Consider the following 25,758-nt stretch of genomic DNA (forward strand, 5'->3'; position numbering starts at 1 on the left):
CACCTCATCGCCAGGCCTCCTTCCCAGGATTTCTCAGGCTGGCACCACCACTTGGGGCTTGGCTCTGGCTTTTATCATCAAATCCAGGCCAGTGCCCTGGACTGAGAATAACAACAACTGGCCTAACTTCTCTGTGTGTCAGGCACTGCCCCGCTCATTATAAACCTTATCTTCTAGTTCTAGGCCTCTGCTGTCTCCTCCTCACCCTTGGGCTCCTCACCTCCACTGTCTGTGTCTGAACCACTTTCCCCACTCCTGCTGCTGCTATTGTTGCAGTGGCCTGGCAGACTGGAGGGCCATTCACCAAGTAGGCATGACCAGGCAGGCTTTCTTCTTTTCTCAACGGACAAGGGCAGGAGGGCCTTGCTGGCAGTGCCACAGGGCAGGGAACAGGGCCAAGGCTGTTCCGAGTCAGTGACCACTGAGTGCCTCCTGTACAGTGGCCCAGAACACCAAGCACTGAGGTCCCTCAGGAGCCCTCAGAGCCCATGTGGATAAGCTTGGTCATTTCTGGCCAGGGCCTCAGCTGCTCCTCTACCCTCTCTGGGCCTCTGGCTCCTCTTACATCAAACAAAGGGTCGAGAGGAAGCCACTCAGTGCTTTCTCAGCTCTGAAACACTAAGACTGAAACTCCAGGTGACTCAAAAGACTTGTGAGCAGCCCCTAGGCCAGGAGCAAATGACCTCACATAATAGTGTTCCTTGTGACCAAATCAAACCTCTGCAATTTGTCAAATTCTGTGGAATTTGGGCTTCCTGCAAAGGACTGGGCCCCAAACTTAGAACTTTAGCTCTTCCCTTTCTTTTTTTTTTTTTTGATTTTATTTATTTATTCATTATGAGGGACATAGAAAGAGAGAGAGAGAGGCAGAGACAGAAGCGGGCTCCACGCAGGGTTCCTGATGTGGGACTCAATCCCGGGACTCTAGGACCACGCCCTGGGCCAAAGGCAGGTGCTAAACCGCTGAGCCACCCAGGGATCCCCTAGCCCTTCCCTCACTTTCGACACTTGGCATCTACTGCCAACAAGTTGCAGCCTGAGCAGAAGCAGGAGTGAACATCTTTGATCTACCTTTCCAAACCCAGTTCAGAGGGTCTATGCCCAGTGCCTTGACCCTCTTGGAGCCCAGACTGAAGACAACAGAACACAGACATAGATGCTGACTTGCAGCACCTGTGATCAGAGTCCAGATCGGCTCAGACAGGTGAAGTGATTCTCTCTTGTGGTCGCTTAGGAGAGGTGGCACAGGGGACTGGAATCCAGGACTCTAGGCTTTTCCCACATGTCACCAGCTCTCTTTCCTCCACATCACACAAATCCAGTGACCCCTGCCCCGAACCCCTCCATCCCCCTCCTCTGCCCCTGCATACTATTTTGAGGGTGAACTCTGATTATGGTGAACACCATTCTGAGGCCCCTGCGGATGGAGCTTTTAGCAGGTCAGTAAAAATCACAAATGTACCAGAACAGTGCTATACTCACTGTGCTTAACCAGACAAAGGTCACATGATATCAACACTTAGTGATTACAGTTGAGACCCAATTCCTTCACAGGCATCAAGCTGAGACCTTTGACCTCCCTACCAGGCTCTAGCTTCTCTTCTCTCCTCCTGCCCCTGAGGAGGAGGTCTTCATGAGAAATTGAGGCCTTTCCTTCTTAGAGGTTCAAAGCATTAGTCTTGGGGTGTCCTCCGCTGCTTTAGGAATCCAGGGCAAGAAGGGACCACAGTGCCCTTGGTTCCCAGGTGACTAACTGAGCCTCTTGGAGTCAGTCTCTGCTGAGAGCTGTCACATGTGAGTCAGTGACATTCTATTGAGCCAGGAGGACACCTGCAGTCCCCATGTTGACCTCAGTGAAGGATGGCAGTTTAGGCGGGTGATGGAAGTATGGGTACAGAGATGTACACCTTGGCTCACTCCTGAGCCACACAGCCATCCTTCTATCCTTCCAAACATCCCTCTGTGTATTTATTATTTATGCCATCAGTGGTTGGTGGGAACTAGGAGATGTCACTAGCGCCATGAAAGAATAGAGCTAGCAGCCGTGGCGCAGTGCTGACTCTTCTCTTTCTCAACTACACATCTGTCCCAGGTCCTGTCCTCCCACTGCTGCTGGCTACTCAGATCTTCCCTCGCCTATTTCTAATGATCTCCCTACCTGCTTGACTTCCATGCCCACAGCCTGTCCACACTTGAGCCTGTCCTCTACACTGGCTGCCAGGGCCCCTATCTAAATCACAAGCCTGATCTAATCACCATTTTGTGCCCCTTCCATAAAATCCATCCAAAGACCTGGCAGAGACTGGAGGATTTCACAACCTGACTCCAATTTGCCTGAGTCATCTCTGGTTCCAAAGATACACTAATGAATATGAAAGAATAAATAGCATACTCAAAACTCTGGTGGGGCTCACACCCTACAGATCTCAGCATCCAGAAAGGCCAGGCCCCAGCAGTGGCCAGAAAGACATGGCCATTGGTCTTGCCTTCTAGTCCTATATGCTGCTCCACAGCTCCCACTTCTGGGGAATGTACCTAGATTAGCAACCTTCACCTGAGATGTCCCCAGGGCTCTGGAACCCTCAGTTTTACGGTTCCTTCTATCTATCTGGGATGCCACCTCTCTGGAACAGGCTCTGAATCAGAGACCGCAGCCATTCCCACAACTGGTTGGGGCCCCCACAGATGCTGAAATCATTTATTTACACAAAAATTCATTTCTGTGGAATTTGGGCTTTAATCTGTGGGACTGTGGCCTTGTTAGGTCTAAAGGGATTTTCTCGAGTTCTGAGCTAGAGATGCCCTTAGTTTATATCCTTCGGTGCTACTCAATTCCTGGAGCTCCTGAGGCAGTATCGATGACAAACAAGCCTCTCAAAGTGATGCCAAGCCTCTGACATCATCTTTGGGAAAGATTTCCAGGATCACCTCCTTCCCTTTCCTGGTCCCAAGAAGTCCATGTCTCAGGGCTTCAGTTGTAGTAACTAGCTGGGCAAATCCAAACAGAGACTCAGTTCTGAAGGTTCATCTACAGTTTGTAGCCAGTCAGAAAAAGGTATGTATGGAGATGTAAAACGCAATAGGATTATAAAATAAAGCAGACACTTGGCAAGTCTAGCAATTTCTTTAAAAGTTAAACATACATCTGTCATATGACATGACCATTTTATTCCTAGATACTTACCCAAGAGAAATAAAAGCACATATCCACACAAACACTTGCATACCCATGGCAGCTTAATTTGTAGTAGGCCAAAACTGGAAACAACCCAAATGGCCCTCAATAGCTGAAGAGGCAGACAAATTGTCTATCCATACAAGAGAATAATACTTAGCAATGAAAAGGAATTAACTGTTAATATATACAACAACATGGATGAATCTCAAAACAAGTATGCTGAGTGATAAGAGAACAAACAAAAATATTCCATACTGAATGAGTTCATTTATGAAAAATTCAGATAATGCAAAACTAATCTGTAGTGACAGAGCAGCAGATGGGTGGTTGCCTACAGATAGTGGGGGTGGGAGGGACAGATGATAAAGGGACACAAGGAAACTTTTGAGAGTGGTGTATATTCATTATCTGGATTATGGTGGTGGTATCACAGGTGTATATGTATGTTAAAACTCACCATATTGTACACTTTAGGTACATTCAGTTTATATATATTATATATAACTTAATAAATACTATATACAACTTAGTAAAGTTTATATATATATACTAATTATAACTTAATAAAGGTATTAAAAAAAAGAGGAAGAAGAAGGAAAGAAAGAACAGAGTGCCCTCATACTCTCACTGCAGTCTTCTGTTGCCTTCAGGCTACAATGAGCACCCAACTTGGTCCATGAGGCCTTTCCAACAGCCTGGTCACCCTCTCCTGCCTCATCTCTCACGTCTCTCCTGGGTGGTAATCAATCAGCTGTGGCTCCCTGAATGTGCCACGCTATTTTACACTTGTGCATGCTGTCCCCTCCACCAGTAGGTCCATCTCCTGCCTCAACCACCCAGAGAATTCCTACTCTATCATCAAGGCCATGCTCAGAACTGCCTTCTCCACAGAAGCCTTCCCAACGCTAGCAGGTCACTATGAACAGCTCTTTTCTCTATGCTCCACAGCCAAGTGCCCAATTTGCTGTTAGGATCTGTTTGGGCAGACTGGGGGCTCCTTGAGGCTAGGGACAGTATCACATCCATCCCTGTCTTGTCTGTGTCAGGCCCATGGGCATCCATGAAGCTTTATTCAGTGAATTCAATATGCCCAAGAAAGTGGGGTGGATTAGCATGGGGTGGGGTATGAGAGATCCAGAACAGGATCTGAGGGTTGGGAAGAGTCAGGAAGGGCAGAAGGCACAGCCTTCAAGGAGAGGCAGGCTGCTCTGAAGAAACTGCACTGATCAGGATTCAGCTAGAGCCTCAGCTAGGTAGGGTTCGGTAAAGTAGGCTCCCTGCTTCCCCATGTGAGGAGCTTTGGTGCAGGGATGGGGTTGGGGACTGAGGCCTCTGCTCCAATACTCATCTGTTTGTCTGCATTCCCCACATCTGCTGAAAAATGGCTTCAGAGACTATACCTACAGTCAGCAGCTTGGATAGTGGAATGGACAGCAGACTCCTCAGTGATTCCTGAACACAGTGAGAAAGAACTATTGCAAAGGGAACCCTCTGAGCTCATGATGCCTTGGGTAACTGCCCAGCCGTCCAGGCCTACCCTTCTTCCATGGCTTCAGGGGTCCTGGGTAGGCCTCTGGCTGGATGACTGTATAAGGGTGACCCTTTCTCCACCTAGCCCTGTAGCCTTGGTGTTCCCATTCAGCTGTAGCCTAAGAATGAACTGGTCTTTATATTGGGAGCTGGGCCACACAGGTGGAAAAGAGCTCCCACTTTTCCTGGTTAATCAGGGAACAATGCCAAGGCTAAGGCCACCAAGGGAGATCATTCTTCAGGGATCAAACCTGGGAGGATAAATACCCAGAAATGATGCCCCCACAAGCTTCTAGGTTGGTAACTAGAGACACATGTGTGTGCCAGGGGCTGAAAGTCCCTGCACCATTGAAGCACACCAGAGAGGAAGAACAGCCAAGAGCCAGAGGCACTGCCCAGAGGGTAACAAGCCTGGGCCCAAGGCAGAAATGCATCATTTGTTCAATGACCATCAAACTATTTTCTGATGCCACAGGCAGGTGATCATAAATGAAACACTTCTTTCAAAAATGCAGGTGATACCACTGGGGCTGATCCCATTATTTACTCTTGAGCTGAACCAGCCATGAGCCCATTGGTCTTGGATTCCATCCAAGCTGGTTTAGTAACAGGTTTCCCACCAAAGGGCTTACACAAGATCAGCCTCTCCTAGAAGGTATCCCATGGCACTTCCCTTGGAGATGGGCCTTCTAATGTCACATCACTTGAAAGTTTCTCAAGGTGGCATCCCAAAGAAAGATCCTACAAACTCATTCTTAGGCCCACATACTTTAGAGGTGGTGCCAAGGTCAGACATGCAGCTCAGGGTCGCTTGGTGCCAGGGTAGGTGTATGGCAGAGGAACTCTGGCTGTGCTTTACTTGGCCCAGACCAGCCACTGGAGGCCCAAGGGAAGCAGAGCTGGGTGCAGACTGGAGCATGTGGACAGTTTTTGAAATCATGAATCCTGTTTAGAGCCCTGGTTCTTCCGGGGTTCCCTATGCAAATGCCAAAGGAATTAGTTATCCAACTGAGTTCCCCATAGGCTACAAAGCTGCAGCTCCCAAACAGGTTACACTCCTGGCATACCTTACAAAGTGTTCTGTCTGAGACGCCTGGTGGCTCAGTGGTTGAGTGTCTGCCTTCAGCTCAGGGTGTGATTCTGGGGTCCTAGGATCGAGACCCATATCAGGCTCCCTGTAGGGAGCCTGCTTCTCCCTCTGCCTATGTCTTTGCCTCTCTCTGTATGTCTCTCATGAATAAATAAATAAAATCTTAAAACAACAACAAAGTATCCTGTTCCCCCACCAGCAGGGCAGTGCCACCATATTCCTCTTCCCCCAACCCTTCGCAGACTGCTATGTACCCTATGCGAAGTGCCTACCCCCAGCAGAGCCCCTATGCACAAGGCAAGTAGGACACACACCATATGCCCCGCCTAGTCACACCATCCACCATATCACAGTGTTGCAGCCCAACCGCATGCTGGCGATGGTATACCCTGCTCTCATCCCTCCACTTAGAGGCAATGGCATCACCATGAGCATGGTATCTGGGACCACTATGGCCATGTCAACAGGTATCCTGTTGACCATCCACTCCCCAACTCCTGTTGTCCCCCACCCAGTCACTGTGCGCACATATTGGAGCCCTGGGAATGCCCATCTACAGCTATGTCCCCTCTCAGTTGTGATCACTCTGCAAATGTTTGAGGATGGAGATGTGCAGTCACATCATGGAGGTTCCACAGCTGTTGCTGCACACCTTGCATCTCCAGCCCAGACCTTCTTAATGCTCTTGACATTTGGTTAAAAAATACTATGATGGCCTGGTCCAGCAGGTCCCAGCACCATCAACTAACTCTGTGGGTTAGTCTTAAATCAAATCCTGTTTTGTGGGCTGCCTGGCAATTTTTTAGCTGATAAAAAGGGAGTATTAATCTAAAAAAAAAAAAAAAAGCCCACACACTCTAGCTTAGAAAAGTTACTAAGACTCTCAGCACCTCAGTATCTTCCATTGCAAAGGGTCTGTAATTCACTTCCTGTCTTTCATTTCACAAATATTTTTAGGGTACCTGCTGCATGTGGGTCCCTGTACTAGATATCTCAAGGAAGAGAAATGAAATACCTACCAGATGGAGGCTCGAAGTCAGCTTTCAGACACTCACTGACCCTCAAAGCTTGAAAGCCAGGTCCAGTGAGGGTGCTTGGGGATGTGGAAAGTGAGGGGAGGGTAAAGGTCTCACAGCACAGACGCCGCACAACACAATTCAGAGTGCTATATGAACTGATCAAAGAATGTTCCAGAACAGGTGTACCGGGAGCAAAGTGGGAACAGCACCTGGTTCATGTCATTCTCATTCACATCTCACTCTCCAGCAGAATTAGATGATCTGGTCTTTCTACTGGGAGTATTAAGGGTCAGGGAAGGCTTTGTGGGCAGGGGCTGCTCGAACAGTCTCTGAGTAATAAACAAGTTTGCCAGGCAGATAAAGGGCATAAGGACAGCCCAGGCCAAGAAAACATGAGCAAATCTCAGAGAAATATCTTATGATGAGATAAGAAGTGGCTTAAAAGAAGTACAAACTTTGCTATTCAAAGAATTCCAGAGAAATTCCCAGATTAAAAAAAAAAATGCAGTGATGCTTGCCTTTTGATATAAGAATGTGTGCCTGTTTGGCCCTGGTCTAATTCTCCTCCCTCTGCCTCTGCAGGGAATTTCTTGGAGATAGCTCATGCTAAAAGCCCTTAGAAATGTTTCTCCAAAGACACACCAAATCCCCACTGGATAATTAGGATGTAGCCTAATCTTTGGAGGATGGTTGTTTTCTCTAAAGGTATAAACTGTGGCAGCCCAGGGACTGACTAGGGCTCCTTAATTGATACATTTTATCTGCATTTGAATCGCATTTTCCATTTTGTAAGGGCCTGCACCTTTTCTTTTTAGCTGTTTGAGCTTATTTAAAGGGCTATTTTATACACATATATGGGCAAAATGGCAAAAAGTACATTTGATAAGGGTGTGGTTGCATTCTATAATGTAGTCTATAATGATTTAGGGTCACAGAACTTTTCTTTCTTCCAGACCGGAGCTGCTCCATAGCCAATGCAATGATTTCCAACCTGGTGTCCACCCTACCTAATTGAAATGTAGAAAGGTATCTCTGGGCAGGGACTATGTAATACACACTGTCAGAGTGAATGTGTCCAGCCTGCTGGGCCTGACCTCACCTCCCAGGGAATTGGTATAAGGGCCAAAGGATAGGAATGACTGAGTTAAGCTCAGGAAAGGACAGGGGATTCCCTAACCAACACCAAAAGGGCTAAGGGGACAAGATACTGCAGTGTCCTCTGAGTTTTGGGAATTCTTATTAAAGAGAAAATGTTATCCACAGAAAACAGTGCCAATGACCTTGGAAACACATTAAAACTCTCTGGTGTCAGGGAGAGCTGCTGTAACCTGGACTGGCTGGGCTGGCCAGGTGGGGGGACTGTAATGGAATAGGGAAGAAAGGTCAGAATTAACTTTAGGAAGAGCCTGTATAGCCCCCAGGGGAATCCCTTATTCCAGCTTCCCAGGGTAGAGATGGACACTCCTGGCACCTTGCCCCCAGGAAACCAGTTCCTCTGGGAATGGACACTCACCAGTGGCTTCCTAGACCCAGGGGGAGAGTTTTTCTCAGAGGTTCAGCTTGTAAACCAAGTCACCCCAAACAACTGCAGTCTAACACCCTCACAAGCCTGATGGTGGCACTTCGGGAGATACTACTGAGGTCGCAGTCCAGACTCCCCAAGAGAATTCATGCTCCCCAGCACTGGAGCTGGTGGTCAGTGCCTCTCCTGGGAAGGGAAGTGACCTATTCAAAGTCAAATAGCATAAGAAGATCTGCCAATTTCTGTTTGGGGGAATACAGTTGCTGAAAACAACCAAAAATGCTGGATAAAGCATGAAAAATGCCTTCCTGAGAACACTGATGAACTGGCAAGGCAGAAAGGAATAAGGTCAAAACGAAAGAAGAGGCAAAAATCTAGAGAAGGAAAGAATACCAGAGTTCTTCTGGTTCTCTAGGCGTCTGCTGATACAGGCACATATGAACCTCCATTTCAATGGCCTTGAGCGGCAATGTGGACAAATGTCAAAACTCAGGACCTGTCCCAGGTGAGGAATCTACCAGAAGATCTTCCCAGATTAAGCTGGCACCCTAAAAGGCCTTCTACCCAGGGAATGCAAAAGAAGGGGGTGGGGCTGTCTTGAAGTTAGGCCACAAGCTGATCTTCATGCAGAGGAGCAGGCCAACTTCACATCATTGGGGTGCTTCAAGATACCTCAAATCATGGACTTAGTTCAAAGTACTTCTGCACTGCTAATATACTGAGACACCTGGCCGAAGGATGTATAAATATTCTCTGGGGGAAGGCATCTTCATCCCAGGCCTCAACAAATACCCATTACTAAATTCTCCAGTATACTGAGTGGTACAACCCAGAAATAACCAATCACACAAGGAAACAACAAACAAGAACCAGAAGAGACAACAAACAGCAAGCATGACCCTACACCTTCAGATGATGGAATTACCAAGCACAGATTATAAAGCAACCCTACTTAATATGTTTAATGAAATAGAAGACGAGCTTGGAAATATCTGCAAAAAAAAATATAGGAAACTATAAAGAACGACCTAACAGATCTGAGAAAGAAGCAAACAGAACTCCCAGAAATGAAAAATAGCATAATTGGAATTTTAAAACGCAGTGCAAGATTAAACTTAACTAAAGGGACCATTTGCAAACTGACAGATGGATTAAAAGAAGGCAAGAGGAATGAGCAGAGGGAGACCAAAAGATGGAAAATATGGAATCCACGTACTGCATACTGCAAAATTCATCCTTTTAAAGTGTCCAATTTAGTAGGTTTTAGCGTATTAACAGACTTGTGCAACCATCAGCACTACCTAATTTAAGAACATTTTCACTACCTCAAAAAGAAACTCCATACCCATTAGTAGTCACTCCCTGCTCTCTCTTACACCCAGGCCCCCACAACTACTGATCTACTTTCACTGTGGATCTGACTATTCTGGATGTTTCATATAAATGAAGTCAAACAATATGTGGCCTTTGTATCTGGTTTCTTTCATTTGGCATAAAAGTTTTCAGAGTTGATCCATGTTACAACATGTGTCAGTACATCACTCTTACAATGGCTGGGTAATAGTGCATTGTGTAGACACTACTACTTTTATTTGTCCATACATCTCTTGATGGATATTTGGGTCGTTTTTGCCTACTTAGGAGCATGCCGCTATAAAAATATGTATTTTTAAAAAGATAAAAAATATAGAGGAAGAGTTCAGAGACATGGAGAAGAGTGGCCTATGATTAGTGGGAGTTCTAGGAAGAGAAGAGAAAATGGAGACAGGGAATTCTTAAGAAACACTGGTGAGAATTTTCCAGAATTGATAAGAGATGCCAATCACAGACGTTAAGAATCTCAAGGAATTTCAAGGAGGATTTTATTTATTTTTTTAAAGATTTATTATTTATTTTTTTATTTTTATTTTTTAAATTTTTTTATTTATTTATGATAGTCACAGAGAGAGAGAGAGGCAGAGAGGCAGAGACACAGGCAGAGGGAGAAGCAGGCTCCATGCACCGGGAGCCCGATGTGGGATTCGATGCCGGGTCTCCAGGATCGCGCCCTGGGCCAAAGGCAGGCGCCAAACCGCTGCGCCACCCAGGGATCCCGATTTATTATTTATTTGAGAGAGAGCGAGAGGGAGTGTGGGGAAGGGGGGGCAGAAGGAGAGGGAGAGAGATTCTTTTTTTTTTGCCTTTTTACTTTTTATTATTTTTTTAATAAAATAATTTTTATTGGTGTTCAATTTACCAACATACAGAATAACACCCAGTGCTCATCCCATCAAGTGTCCCCCTCAGTGCCCGTCACCCACTCACCCCCACCCCCCGCCCTCCTCCCCTTCCACCACCCCTAGTTCGTTTCCCAGAGTTAGGAGTCTTTAAGGGAGAGAGATTCTTAAGCAGACTGACTCCTCACTGAGCACAGAGCCCGATGTGGGGCTGGATCCCAGGACCCTGAGATCATGACCAGAGTTGAAACTAAGAGCCCAAAGCTTAACCAGCTGCACCACCCAGGCTCTCCTCAACAAGATTTTAAAAAGGAAGAAGATAATAAAGAAACATACACTTAAACACATAGAGTAAATGGCAGAGACAGGGACAGAGAGGAAGAGAGAGCAAGAGAAAAGCAAAGAAAAAGTAGTATATCTTCCACTAACAGCTGATTTAGTAATGGCAACAGTTAGAAGCTGGGGGTGGAAGGGACCTGACAACTCAGAAGTCTTCATCCAGTGAAAACATCTTCCATGAGGGAGCACAAAGTAAACATATTTTCAGACAAACAAAAACTGAGAGAATATGCAATGGGGGAATTCTCATTAAAGAATATTGTAAAGAAGGTATGTTGTGCAGAGAGAAAATGATCCCAGATGGAAGATCTAGGATATAAGAGCATATGAAGAGTCAAAAAAAAAGTGGTAAATATGTGCATAAAGCCAAACAAACGTTGGCTTTTACTATAATAATAATGATGATAAGGTCTTGGGAGGCTATAGCAAAACAAAGCAGAATTAAAGTACAAAACAATAATGGGGGGGATAGAGTTAGGATGTTTTAAGATTCTGCACTACCAAAGAGGAAGGTAAGGTAACTAACTTTAGATCTTGATAAGTATGCGTACAGTAATTTCTAGGTAACCACTAACAGGAAAAAGAAAAAGAAACACAGCATATAACTTCTAAGTGGTAGAGGAGAAAAAAGACAATAGTAAAAAAAATTAAAAAATCAGTCCAAAAGAGAAACACAAAAAAAGATGAGAAAAACAGAAACCATCAAATAGGATAATGGATTTAACATCATATATTTTTTAAAGATTTTATTTATTTATTCATGAGAGACACAGAGAGAGAGAGGCAGAGACACAGGCAGAGGGAGAAGCAGGCTCCATGCAGGGAGCCCAACATGGGACCGATCCTGGGTCTCCAGGATCATGCCCTGGCCTGAAAGCGGTGCCAAATGGCTGAGCCATCCGGGCTGCCTGGATTTTTTTTTTTTTAAGACTTTATTTATTTATTCATGAGAGACAGAGAGAGAGAGAGGTAGAGACCTAGGCAGAGGGAGAAGCAGGCTCCCTGCAGGGAGCCTGGCGGGACCCGATCCCCAGACTCCAGGATCACACCCTGAGCTGAAGGCAGACACCCAACCTCTGGGCCACCCAGGTGTCCTGGTTGCCCGGATTTAACATCATATTGTGCGCACCCCTGTGTGTGTGTGTGTGTGTGTGTGTGTGTGTGTAATGGACCTGGGTCTTGTTCAGCGCTCCACATAGCTATGGAAAGTCACCCTCCATCCCAGGGCATCCTCACTACTTCCCGACACAGATCCCATTTTATTTTATTTTATTTTTAATTTATTTTTTATTGGTGTTCAATTTACCAACATACAGAATAACCCCCAGTGCCTGTCACCCATTCACTCCCACCCCCCGTCCTCCTCCCCTTCTACCACCCTTAGTTCGTTTCCCAGAGTTAGGAGTCTTTACGTTCTGTCTCCCTTTCTGATATTTCCCACACATTTCTTCTCCCTTCCCTTATATTCCCTTTCACTATTATTTATATTCCCCAAATGAATGAGAACATATAATGTTTGTCCTTCTCCGACTGACTTACTTCACTCAGCATAATACCCTCCAGTTCCATCCACGTTGAAGCAAATGGTGGGTATTTGTCATCTCTAATGGCTGAGTAATATTCCATTGTATACATAAACCACAGCTTCTTTATCCACTCATCTTTCGATGGACACCAAGGCTCCTTCCACAGCTTGGCTATTGTGGACATTGCTGCTAGAAACATCAGGGTGCAGGTGTCCTGGCATTTCATTGCATCTGTATCTTTGGGGTAAATTCCCAACAGTGCAATTGCTGGGTCATAGGGCAGGTCTATTTTTAACTCTTTGAGGAACCTCCACACAGTTTTCCAGAGCGGCTGCACCAGTTCACATTCCCACCAACAGTGTAAGAGGGTTCCCTTTTCTCCGCATCCTCTCCAACATTTGTGGTTTCCTGCCTTGTTATTTTCCCCATTCTCACTGGTGTGAGGTGGTATCTCATTGTGGTTTTGATTTGTATTTCCCTGATGGCAAGTGATGCAGAGCATTTTCTCATGTGCGTGTTGGCCATGTCTATGTCTTCCTCTGTGAGATTTCTGTTCATGTCTTTCGCCCATTTCATGATTGCATTGTTTGTTTCTTTGCTGTTGAGTTTAATAAGTTCTTTATAGATCTTGGAAACTAGCCCTTTATCTGATACGTCATTTGCAAATATCTTCTCCCATTCTGTAGGTTGTCTTTTAGTTTTGTTGACTGTATCCTTTGCTGTGCAAAAGCTTCTTCTCTTGATGAAGTCCCAATAGTTCATTTTTGCTTTTGTTTCTTTTGCCTTCGTGGATGTATCTTGCAAGAAGTTACTGTGGCCGAGTTCAAAAAGGGTGTTGCCTGTGTTCTCCTCTAGGATTTTGATGGAATCTTGTCTCACATTTAGATCTTTCATCCATTTTGAGTTTATCTTTGTGTATGGTGAAAGAGAGTGGTCTAGTTTCATTCTTCTGCATGTGGATGTCCAATTTTCCCAGCACCATTTATTGAAGAGACTGTCTTTCTTCCAATGGATAGTCTTTCCTCCTTTATCGAATATTAGTTGACCATAAAGTTCAGGGTCCACTTCTGGGTTCTCTAATCTGTTCCATTGATCTATGTGTCAATGTGTCTGTTTTTGTGCCAGTACCACACTGTCTTGATGACCACAGCTTTGTAGTACAACCTGAAATCTGGCATTGTGATGCCCCCAGATATGGTTTCCTTTTTTTTTTTTTTTTTTTTTTTTTTTTTGGTTTTCTTTTTTAAAATTCCCCTGGCTATTCGGGGTCTTTTCTGATTCCACACAAATCTTAAAATAATTTGTTCTAACTCTCTGAAGAAAGTCCATGGTATTTTGATAGGGATTGCATTAAACGTGTATATTGCCCTGGGTAACATTGACATTTTCACAATATTAATTCTGCCAATCCATGAGCATGGAATATTTTTCCATCTCTTTGTGTCTTCCTCAATTTCTTTCAGAAGTGTTCTATAGTTTTTAGGGTATAGATCCTTTTCATCTTTGGTTAGGTCTATTCCTAGGTATCTTATGCTTTTGGGTGCAATTGTAAATGGGATTGACTCCTTAATTTCTCTTTCTTCAGTCTCATTGTTAGTGTATAGAAATGCCACTGATTTCTGGGCATTGATTTTGTATCCTGCCATGCTACCAAATTGCTGTATGAGTTCTAGCAATCTTGAGGTGGAGACTTTTGGGTTTTCTATGTAGAGTATCATGTCATCAGCGAAGAGGGAGAGTTTGACTTCTTCTTTGCCAATTTGAATGCCTTTAATGTCTTTTTGTTGTCTGATTGCTGAGGCTAGGACTTCCAGTACTATGTTGAATAGCAGTGGTGAGAGTGGACATCCCTGTCTTGTTCCTGATCTTAGGGGAAAGGCTCCCAGTGCTTCCCCATTGAGAATGATATTTGCTGTGGGCTTTTCATAGATGGCTTTTAAGATGTTGAGGAATGTTCCCTCTATCCCTACAATCTGAAGAGTTTTGATCAGAAATGGATGCTGTATTTTGTCAAATGCTTTCTCTGCATCTATTGAGAAGATCATATGGTTCTCGGTTTTTCTCTTGCTGATATGATGAATCACATTGATTGTTTTACGGGTGTTGAACCAGCCTTGTGTCTCAGGGATAAATCCTACTTGGTCATGGTGAATAATTTTCTTAATGTACTATTGGATCCTATTGGCCAGTATCTTGTTGAGAATTTTTGCATCCATGTTCATCAGGGATATTGGTCTGTAATTCTCCTTTTTGGTGGGCTCTTTGTCTGGTTTTGGAATTAAGGTGATGCTGGCCTCATAGAACAAATTTGGAAGTACTCCATCTCTTTCTATCTTTCCAAACAGCTTTAGGAGAATAGGTATGATTTCTTCTTTAAACGTTTGATAGAATTCCCCTGGGAAGCCATCTGGTCCTGGACTCTCGTGTCTTGGGAGGTTTTTGATGACTGCTTCAATTTCCTCCCTGGTTATTGGCCTGTTAAGGTTTTCTATTTCTTCCTTTTCCAGTTTTGGTAGTTTGTGGCTTTCCAGGAATGCGTCCATTTCTTCTAGATTGCCTAATTTATTGGCCTATAGCTGTTCATAATATGATTTTAAAATTGTTCGTATTTCCTTGGTGTTGGTAGTGATCTCTCCTTTCTCATTCATGATTTTATTAATTTGAGTATTCTCTCTCTTCTTTTTAATAAGGCTGGCTAATGGTTTATTTATCTTATTAATTCTTTCAAAGAACCAACTCCTGGTTCTGTTGATCTGTTCCACAGTTCTTTTGGTCTCGATTTCGTTGAGTTCTGCTCGAATCTTTATTAACTCTCTTCTTCTCCTGGGTGTAGGATCTATTTGCTGTTTTTTCTCTAGCTCCTTTATGTGTAAGGTTAGCTTTTGTATTTGAGTTCTCTCCAGTTTTTGAATGGATGCTTGTATTGTGATGTATTTCCCCCTTAGGACTGCTTTTGCTGCATCCCAAAGATTTTGAATGGTTGTATCTTCATTCTCATTAGTTTCCACGAATCTTATTAATTCTTCCTTAATTTCCTGGTTGACCCTTTCATCTTTTAGCAGGATGGTCCTTAACCTCCACGTGTTTGAGGTCCTTCCAAACTTCTTGTTGTGATTTAGTTCTAATTTCAAGGCATTATGGTCTGAGAATATGCAGGGGACGATCCCAATCTTTTGGTATCGGTTCAGACCCGATTTGTGACCCAGTATGTGGTCTATTCTGGAGAAAGTTCCATGTGCACTTGAGAAGAATGTATATTCAGTTGAGTTTGGATGTAAAGTTCTGTATATATCTGTGAAATCCATCTGGTCCAGTGTATCGTTTAAAGCTCTCGTTTCTTTGGAGATGTTGCGCTTAGAAGACCTATCGAGTATAAAAGAGCTAGATTGAAGTCACCAAGTATAAGTGTATTATTATCTAAGTATTTCTTCACTTTGGTTAATAATTGATTTATATATTTGGCAGCTCCCACATTCGGGGCATATATATTGAGGATTGTTAAGTCCTCTTGTTGGATAGATCCTTTAAGTATGATATAGTGTCCCTCTTCATCTCTCACTACAGTCTTCGGGGTAAATTTTAGTTTATCTGATATAAGGATGGCTACCCCTGCTTTCTTTTGAGGACCATTCGAATGGTAAATGGTTCTCCAACCTTTTATTTTCAGGCTGTAGGTGTCCTTCTGTCTAAAATGAGTCTGTTGTAGACAGCAAATAGATGGGTCCTGCTTTTTTATCCAGTCTGAAACCCTGTGCCTTTTGATGGGGTCATTAAGCCCGTTCACATTCAGAGTTACTATTGAGAGATATGAGTTTAGTGTCATCATAATATCTATTCAGTGCTTGTTTTTGTGGATTGTTCCACTGAACTTCTTCTTAAAGGGGAATTTTAAGAGTCCCCCTTAAAATTTCTTGCAGAGCTGGTTTGGAGGTCACATATTCTTTCAGTTCCTGACTGTCTTGGAAGCTCTTTATCTCTCCTTCCATTTTGAATGAGAGCCTTGCTGGATAAAGTATTCTTGGTTGCATGTTCTTCTCATTTAGGACCCTGAATATATCCTGCCAGCCCTTTCTGGCCTGCCAGGTCTCTGTGGAGAGGTCTGCTGTTACCCTAATACTCCTCCCCATAAAAGTCAGGGATTTCTTGTCTCTTGCTGCTTTAAGGATCTTCTCTTTATCTTTGGAATTTGCAAGCTTCACTATTAAATGTTGAGGTGTTGAACGGTTTTTTATTGATTTTAGGGGGGCCTCTCTCTATTTCCTGGATCTGAATGCCTGTTTCCCTTCCCAGATTAGGAAAGTTTTTAGCTAGAATTTGTTCAAATACATATTCTGGCCCTCTGGCCCTTTCGGCGCCCTCGGGAACACCAATTAAACGTAGGTTTTTCTTCCTCAGGCTGTCGTTTATTTCCCTTAATCTATCTTCATGGTCTTTTAATTGTTTGTCTCTTTTTTCCTCTTTTGCCATCAACTTGTCTTCTATGTCACTCACTCGTTCTTCCACCTCGTTAACCCTCGTCGTTAGGACTTCTAGTTTGAATTGCATCTCATTCAATTGATTTTTAATTTCTGCCTGATTAGCTCTAAATTCTGCAGTCATGAAGTCTCTTGAGTCCTTTATGCTTTTTTCTAGAGCCACCAGTAGCTGTATAATAGTGCTTCTGAATTGGCTTTCTGACATTGAATTGTAATCCAGATTTTGTAACTCTGTGGGAGAGAGGACTGTTTCTGATTCTTTCTTTTGAGGTGAGGTTTTCCTTCTAGTCATTTTGCTCAGTGCAGAGTGGCCAAAAGCGAGTTGTATTGGGGAAAGGAGAAAAAGAGAGGAGAGAAAGAAGGAAAGAAAAGAGAAAGAGAAAAAAGAAAAAAGAAAAAAAAAAGAAGAAAAAGAGAAAGAAAAAGAAAGGAAAAAAAGGGTGGGGGAAGGAAACAAATCAAAAAGCAAAACAAACCGAAACAAAACAAAACAACAACAACAACAAAACACGGGGGAGTATCTTCTGATTCCGTATACTTTAAGTCCCTTGGCTTCCCCGGGAACTTGTCCGTCCAGCTGGTCTTCTGGGGGAGGGGCCTGTTGTGCTGATTTTCAGGTGTTAGCACTTGGGGGAGCTGCTCTGCCCCCTGCCTGGTGCAGGGCTCAGTGGGGGTTGTTTACCCAGGGAGGCCCCTGGAGGAACAACCCCAGTGGCGGAGCCAGCTCTGGAGCCCTGGAGTCAGCTCCCGCAGTAACTCCAGAGCTCTCCGTCTGCAGGGCCTGGAGGCTCCGGGGCGGGGCCGCTGATCTGCTCAGCTCGGGGCAGGAGCGTCCTCACTGTCCTGGGCCCTCCCGGCCTCTGCCTGTCCCGGGGGGAGGCCGGATCCTGGACTGTGTCCCGGCGCCCTGTGCTCCGGAGCCTGCGCTGTTGGATTCGCGCTCCCGGCCGCGCAGCCGCCTCCGCGGAGCCGCCGCCCGAGCCCCTCCGAGCTGCTCCTGCCCCGCAGCCGCCTCCGCGGAGCCGCCGCCCGAGCCCCTCCGAGCTGCTCCTGCCCCGCAGCCGCCTCCGCGGAGCCGCCGCCCGAGCCCCTCCGAGCTGCTCCTGCCCCGCAGCCCCCTCCGCGGAGCCGCCGCCCGAGCCCCTCCGAGCTGCTCGGGTCCCGCCGTGCGCGCTGCAGTCTTTTAGGGAGCTCGGCTCTGGGGTGTGGCGCACTCTCCTGGGCGCGCAGTTGCTCTGTTACTGTCCCAGGGAGCCCGAGGGCATCCCCGCCCTCCTGGGGTCCTGCTCTAACTCCCTGCGGGCCCCTCTCCACCCGGGAAGGTTGGTGCAGCTCCTGCTTCTCCGGGACGGGGCTCTCCTGTCCTGGGGACACTCCCCCGGCCTCAGCCCGGCTCCTCGCGGGGCCCCTCCCCCTTGGATGCCTTTTGTTTCTTTATTTCTTTTTCCCCCGTCTTCCTACCTTGGTAGAAGTGCGAACTCTTCTCACTGTAGCATTCCAGGTGTTCTCTCTTTAATTCTCAGGCCGAATTCATAGATTTTCAGGAAAATTTGAAGGTTTTCTAGGTAATTTGGTGGGGACAGGTGATTTGGAGACCCTACTCCTCCGCCATCTTGCCCCTCCCCCCCAGATCCCATTTTAGATGTCTGACCACTACCAGGCCTCACAGCCTGCCCTTTCTGGTGGCCTCCCGGGCAACCACAGCAGTGCTAGGATCCCAGAGGCAAGAGACTCAGATACTGCATTAACAACTTCATGGCACAGCAATACCTTCATTTATTATTCCTCACAGCTACTCCACAAGCTGGTCTTAACATCATCCCAGTTTCATTGATGAGGAAACAGGCTTTGAGAAATGAACTAACTTGCCCAGATGGCCTAACTATAAAGCAACAAACCTGGGTTTGCTTGTCTGACTCAGAGATCTCATGGCCTTAAGCATTAAGATGGCTTTCAAGGTTTTTCTTTTTTTTCAATTGTGGTAAAATACACATAAAATATATGATCTTATCATTTTTAAGTGTTTAGTACTGTGGCATTAAAGTAGATTCACATTGTTGGATAACTATCACCACCATTCATCTCCCAAACCCTGTTCATCTTACAAAGCTGAAACTGTATGTTAAAAGACAACTGCCCCCTTCCCCAAGTCCCTGGCAAACACCATTCTATTTTCTGACTCTTGGTTTTCAAGGATTTATACAGACTGGTCCCAAGCTCCCATCCCAGCCTCTACTCAGCCAATGTTCACTGTTCTGTTCTCTGAACATGCTCTGCATGATCCAAACTCTTGCCTTTGCTCACACCAATACCTCCTCCTGAAATTTCCTTCTCCAACCCCATCCTTTTGGAAATTTCATCCTAAATGTCTCCTCCTCAGGAAAGAACTCCTGCCTTTAGTGATTGTCAAGGACTTGTATCATGTTCAGTGTGCCCATGTGTCACCTGCCTGCCAGGGTGTGAGTTTACTGGGGGCTGGGACCATGCTTGGTCATCCCCAGAAGTACCCTCTATGGTGCATGGCGGGCACATTTTTTGAATTTTTTAAATTCAGCTCAAGCAGACAGGTAGAAGTTGCACCCAAGTAGATCCTTTCCCAACCAGCACAGCTCGGAGGATGGGGCACATTCTCCTGAAGCTTGTCATATAGAGCATTCATACCCATGCTGTGAATTATCCCACCCACATGCTCTCTCCCTGTGTGAAGCAACAGAGAAGTTTCTATGGGCAGGCATACTCTTGGGTGGTTTAAGGGCTGGTTCTGAGTTTAGGACTTCTCTTCAGTGGACCCTCTTACTCCTCTCACCTTCAGAAGTGAACACCAGCTTCTATGAAGCTCAAGCTGCTTTTGTTGGGTCAAAAGACAGCAGTCTTTTGCTGGGCCTTGACAGTTGTATGCATCTTTGTGCCACCATTTCTTCCCAGAATTCATAGGAAAACTATAAGCTGCAGCCGGCAAACCTACCACCTTCCTGCCAAGACTCAGATCCAGGAAAATCAAACCAAAGCAATCTGTATAGATTTTGTGCTGTGGGTATGATGCCAGGTGCTGAGGAGATACAATAGAATGAGGAAGGTTCAGGCCTGTCCATGTCCAAAAGCTTACAATCTGGGTAAGGAGATAAGTTACATAGGAAAGCTATGCAGAGTGGAATGAGGCCTAATTACCAGTTTCAGGCCATAGGGGAAGAGGTTCTGCAAAACTGAGCCTTAGAGACAGGCTTAGTACTCTGAGGGTGCTGGGGCAAGAGCAGGCCCATCAAGCTGACAGAAACTGAAATGTAAGCTGGTGTTTGGGGGACCAAGTGCAGGGGTACTCATGTACACAAAACTGAGGGACGAGGAGAAGAGCGTACACCGGGTAAAGGGTGTGTATATCCCTGAGGCCACCAGCCTGGCTGGATGGACAGAGGCCAGATGAAAGGGCCAGGTAAAAAGGGCTGAGGCTGGAGGTGGGCCAGGCTGAAGATACCAGGCTGAGAAACTTGGGTCTTCATGTGGACGGTAAGACTGTGGAGGGCCTGCTGCATACAGGACCAGAGGGAATGCACATCAGACAGCCCCTACTTTCTTTCTTCCACAGTCTCAGTGATGTGAACCCTACAGGAGCACTTCCCTCTGGACCCAATAAAAGAAGAAAAAATAAAGCCCAGATCCATGTGACAAAGGGAAAACCAGTTTCTCCCACACCTAGTTCTTTCACTTGCACACAAGACCTTGAATATGCCTTTGAAACCTTTCATTCACTGAAGTTGCTTTGCTTTGAAACCATAAAAGAATACAGGGCTGCAGTTTGTCTTCCTGGCAGGAAAGTTCCACATGCAACTTGCAGCATTTGAGAGAGTGGAAATTGTTGGCCTGAGAGTCTGGGTCCTTTCTGGACCCAGAGGTTAAGGCACTCTGTGCTGAGCCAGTTGGGTGACCTTGGGCAGGTCACTGAATGTTATGAAACTTCACTTTGCCTACTCGTGGTATAAAGACAACAGCAACAGCTGGCCCCATTCAGCAAGGCTGCCTCCCTTCCACACACAAGGGTTTCTGCCAAGTGCCAACAAGGATGTCAGGCTAGTTGAGATTCCAGTTGGTTTTTAGAACCCTAAGAGCAGTTATCTCTCCCACTGGGGAGTTCCAGATCCTTTGGCTGTCACTGCAGGAGACAGATGTAAGGGAAGGCAAATTGTCACCAGAACTAAACAACCATCAGAGTGGAATGACCTCAAAAGGATAGTGTCTGCTCTTTGCCTCCCTGATCAATGCCAGTTGGAAACTCCAGGGCATCCAGAACGCTATACCCACCAAATGCTTGAGTGTACAGCAGGAAGTCAGAGGCTGAATAGCTTATGAGACATCAGAGATGAGAACAGGATGGTGGCTTTATGAAGACATGGAGATGGAAATGTAGTGGGGAGAAGACAATACTGACCTAGAGCACCAGGAATCCTGAAAGAAAATGAACCTAGACTCTTCAATCACATCAGATACAAAAAGCAAAGTGGATCAATGACTTAAATGTAAGAACTGAAACTATAAAATGACCAGAAGAAAATATAGGAGAAATTCTTTGTGGCCTCAGATTTGGCAAAGACTTCCTACATTGTACACAAAAGCACAGGCTCCAAAGGATAAAAATCAATATATTGGCCTAAAAATCTTGTGATTTAGTACTTCAAAATACACTGCTACAAAAATGGAAAGGTAAGTCACAGACTAGGAGAAAATATTTGCAAACTATATATCCACCAATAAGCAAACTATAAACTTTAGTCTCTTCCTTGATATTTCAACATGGCGTTACCTTCAGACAATTCATCAAAGAACTTGTCAATAAATTCCAAAGGGGAATAGAACATATTTGGATATATATTTGAAATATAAGCCTTTTGGTGGATAGTTTATATTTATATATAATATATAATTTTTAGATAAGATGTAATAAATTATAATATATAACATATACTATTTTAATGTATAATATAATTTAAATTATAATTATTTTGTATATTATATTAATATGAGCAACCCAGTTTTATTTTTTATTTTTTTAAAATTTTTTTTATTTATTTATGATAGTCAGAGAGAGAGAGAGGCAGAGACATAGGCAGAGGGAGAAGCAGGCTCCATGCACCGGGAGCCCGACGTGGGATTCGATCCTCCGTCTCCAGGATCGCGCCCTAGGCCAAAGGCAGGCGCCAAACCGCTGCGCCACCCAGGGATCCCAGCAACCCAGTTTTATTTTATTTTATTTTTTTTAATTTTTATTTATTTATGATACTCACACACAGAGAGAGAGAGAGAGAGAGAGAGAGGCAGAGACAGAAGCAGGCTCCATGCACCGGGAGCCCGACGTGGGATTCGATCCTGGGTCTCCAGGATCGCGCCCTGGGCCAAAGGCAGGCGCCAAACTGCTGCGCCACCCAGGGATCCCAGCAACCCAGTTTTAAAGGTGGACAAAACATTTGAAGAAATACTTTATCCAAGGAAGTATATAAATAGCAAGTAAACACATGGAAAGATGCTCGACATCAGTAGTTATTATGGATATGTAAATTAATACCATAATGAGATACTACTACACACCCACCAGAATGGCTAAAATTAGAAAGACTGATCATACCAAGTGTTGTCAAGGATATGGAGCAACTATAACTCTCAGAAATTTCTGATAGCAATGTAAAATGATTCAACCACTTTGGAAAACAGTTTGGCAGTTTTTTAAAGTTAAAACATACATCTGCCATATGAGCCAGCCATTCCACTCTAGGTAATTACCCAAGAGAGATTAAAAATATATATATTTACTCAAATACTTGCACATGAACATTCATAGGAGCTATATGTGTAGTAGTCCCAATATATCCACACAATGGACTACTACTCAGCAGTAAATAGGAACAATTTATGCATGCAATGACACGGAAGGAGCCTAAAATGATGATGTTATGAAAGGCAGACCAAAAAAGAGCACATACTGTATGATTCCACATATATACAATTCTAGAAGATGTAATCTGATCTACAGTTGCTGGCAGCTGATCAGTGGTTGGCCAAGTAGGGCAGGAAGGGCAGGGAGGAAGAATTTCAAAGGGGCACAGGGAAATGAGTGAGTAATACATTCCTTGTTTTGGCTGTGGTGATGGTTTCACAGGAGAGATATGTGTCAAACTCATTAAATTGTATGCATTCAATATATGCAGTTTACGTCAGTTTTACTGCAATAAAGCTGTTCAAAGGAGACAGGAGAAGATGTCAGCCCTTGGCCCCTTGGTAAAGACCAGTTACTCCTCTGCTCTCCTGGTGGGGTGTGGGTATAGTTTGTCCACAAAATCTATGTCTCCTCTGCCATCCAGGTCCCTCACTTATTCCAGGTTTCCCAACTGTGTCTTCTGTGTCAAGTCTTCTGTCGAGAAGGAAGATGACAATGATGGACCAGGCTCCTTGGACAGCAGCAAGAGGCCAGTGGTGATCACACTGGGCTCCTGGAAGAATTTACCCAACCATGGAGCGTGTGGGCCACTGTCATTCCTGCCTCATTTGTGGAATGTGCAACAATTTGCTCTGGGAATTCTCCCAACATGGCTGCAGAACTGGATAAGGCAGAGGTGAGATGCTGAACCATGCGTGGGGCTCGTGAAGGAAGTGAACTACCAGGGCTCACCATTCAGGTCAAGGCTGTCAGACAAGATGGTCATTACATAACCTACAATGATCGTGAAATTCTGGAGCCAGGAAGCCAAAGCTATGTGCAAGGCACTCCTCCAATTGGCTAAACCCAGATTCCAATCTTTACCATGCTGGCCTGACTGAAGTTTCTTGAGGGCCGGACTCCTGAGGGCCAAACACTTGACTCTACATGAAGGAGTTCATTTCTGTGGCATTCAGCTAGGCTAAGAATGCAATCTTCCACTCTGTTGTCAGGCCTGCCCACATGTGGGACCTGCCCTTACTCCCTGTGGCCTTTCCTTGGTAGCATTAGCCTCACTAAAGGAAAGCTGGATTAAAAAAAAAAAAAAAAAACAACAACAACCATAAAATGGGCATATGTGTTGGGGTTATTACTCACATGACTAAAGGAAAAACTGTTTTCTCTACTCATAATACTTTGGATGCCAAAGTGTCACATTAGGCGATTCTGACACTACCCAGGGTTAGTGCAGATGCCACAGGTTGAGGGCTCAGGTCCACAAGATTTTCCCCACTTCAGACACCAACTAAAAGTAGTGGGTGCCCAGGTAACTCACACTTCTGTTCAACTTGGCTGGAAATCAAGGGTTCCCATGAGTCCTTCTTCACATTCAATCATTTGCTCTATGGCTCTCAGAACTCAGGGAAACACTTCGTACTATTTCCAGTGTCCTGTAAAGGTTACAACTTGGGAATAACCAAATGGAAGAGATGTGCAAAGCAAGGTATGGGGAAAGGGTACAGAGCTTCCAAGCCCTCTTTGGGTGCACCACTTTCCTAGCACCTCAATGTGTTCATCAACCCAGAGGCTCTCTGAACCCTTTTATTTACACATTTTATGCATGAACAGGCACAACTGATTAAATCATTGGTCACTGGTGTTAAGGTCAACCCCCAACCCCTTTCCCCTCCTCAGAGATTGGGTGTGGGGGCCAGAGTGGGTACTGAAAGTTCCAAGGTTCTCATCACATGAGAAACCAGCTCCCATCCCCCCACCTCAAGCCACCTCACCAGCATAAATTCACATGTGGTTTCAAGGGGCTATATAAGCCTTTGTTATATGAATAACAAAAAATACCCTTCCCTTTATCGCTCAGGAAGCTACAAGGATTTTAGAAGCTCTGTGCCAGGAACCGGTGACAAAGACCAAATATGTACTTCTTTTCTTTCTTTCTTCTTCTTCTTTTTTTTTTTATTTCTTATTATATCACAACATTACAATGACAAAGGAATTAGACACCTGATGGACAGGTGTTCCGGGTGTTCCTTTAAATCACACATTCTCTCACAGGCATTCATAAAATGATCTGGTTTGCAGAAGCTGCCTGCAGGTGGATTTTCAGGCATGCCTGAGAAGCAGGGCAACTCTTCCAGTGAGAGTCGTCCTCTCCTCCGGGTTTTTCTGTGGCTCCATTTCCTCAGAAAGTTCACCTCAACGCTGAGAGGGGCCAGGCTGCAGGGACAAAGGGTTGTGCATGGCAGACAGTCTGAACTTTCTCTCTAGGTCACCACCGATGCCCCCACTGACCTTCGTGGATGCCACAGGCCTTGCTCTGTTCTCTGGCTCGGGCCCACATCCCCGTGTTTTCCCCTCAGCCCAGTGTCTCTCTAGGCTCAGAACTAGGGAGCACTCCTCAGCCTCCCAGATATTTCTGACTGAGCTCAGCCATCCAAACAGTGGGAAAAGCTTGCTTTCTAGATCTCTCACCAGGAGACTCCAGAAAACAACTCACCACCTGGCCAGGTAACCAAGCGAATTCTCCTGATGAATTTTCATTGAAATCAAGTGCCCAGAATGGCCACCCCAGTTGGCAAGGCAAAACTGCAAGACCTCTCTCCTTACCAAGCACTTGCACAGGGCTCACACTGGCACAGCACATTTCCCACTTGTGTTATAACAGATCTTTTATCCCTTGCTGGCATACAGGGAAATGAGGGTGTGAAAAAGACCAACTGCAGAGTCATGTGAAGAAGGACATGGGGTTTTGCTATCTAGCTCAGTACCCCAATACCTGGTGTTTAACATGTACAACACAGAAACGTACATCTGTGCAGCACAGGGTGGGGGGTGGTGGAGTGGGCATCAGGGCCCTGACCCTGAGGTCACCTACGTTTCTATTAGGAACTCAGGTCCTTGTTCAAATATTTATCGGGCACTTACTATATGTTGGCACTATGGATT

General features: G+C 45.1%; 1 protein-coding gene and 1 pseudogene across 4 annotated transcripts in view; one reads left to right on the plus strand and one right to left on the minus strand.

Annotated features, from left to right (window-relative positions):
- The window catches only part of ZFP90 (ZFP90 zinc finger protein), a 101,558-nt gene that overhangs the window by 56,625 nt on the left and 19,175 nt on the right, over positions 1-25,758 (minus strand). The window lies entirely within an intron of this gene.
- LOC102155432 lies at positions 5,647-6,379 on the plus strand (annotated as a pseudogene).

Source organism: Canis lupus, chromosome 5 (assembly GCF_011100685.1).
Source record: "Canis lupus familiaris isolate Mischka breed German Shepherd chromosome 5, alternate assembly UU_Cfam_GSD_1.0, whole genome shotgun sequence".
NCBI lineage: Eukaryota > Metazoa > Chordata > Mammalia > Carnivora > Canidae > Canis > Canis lupus.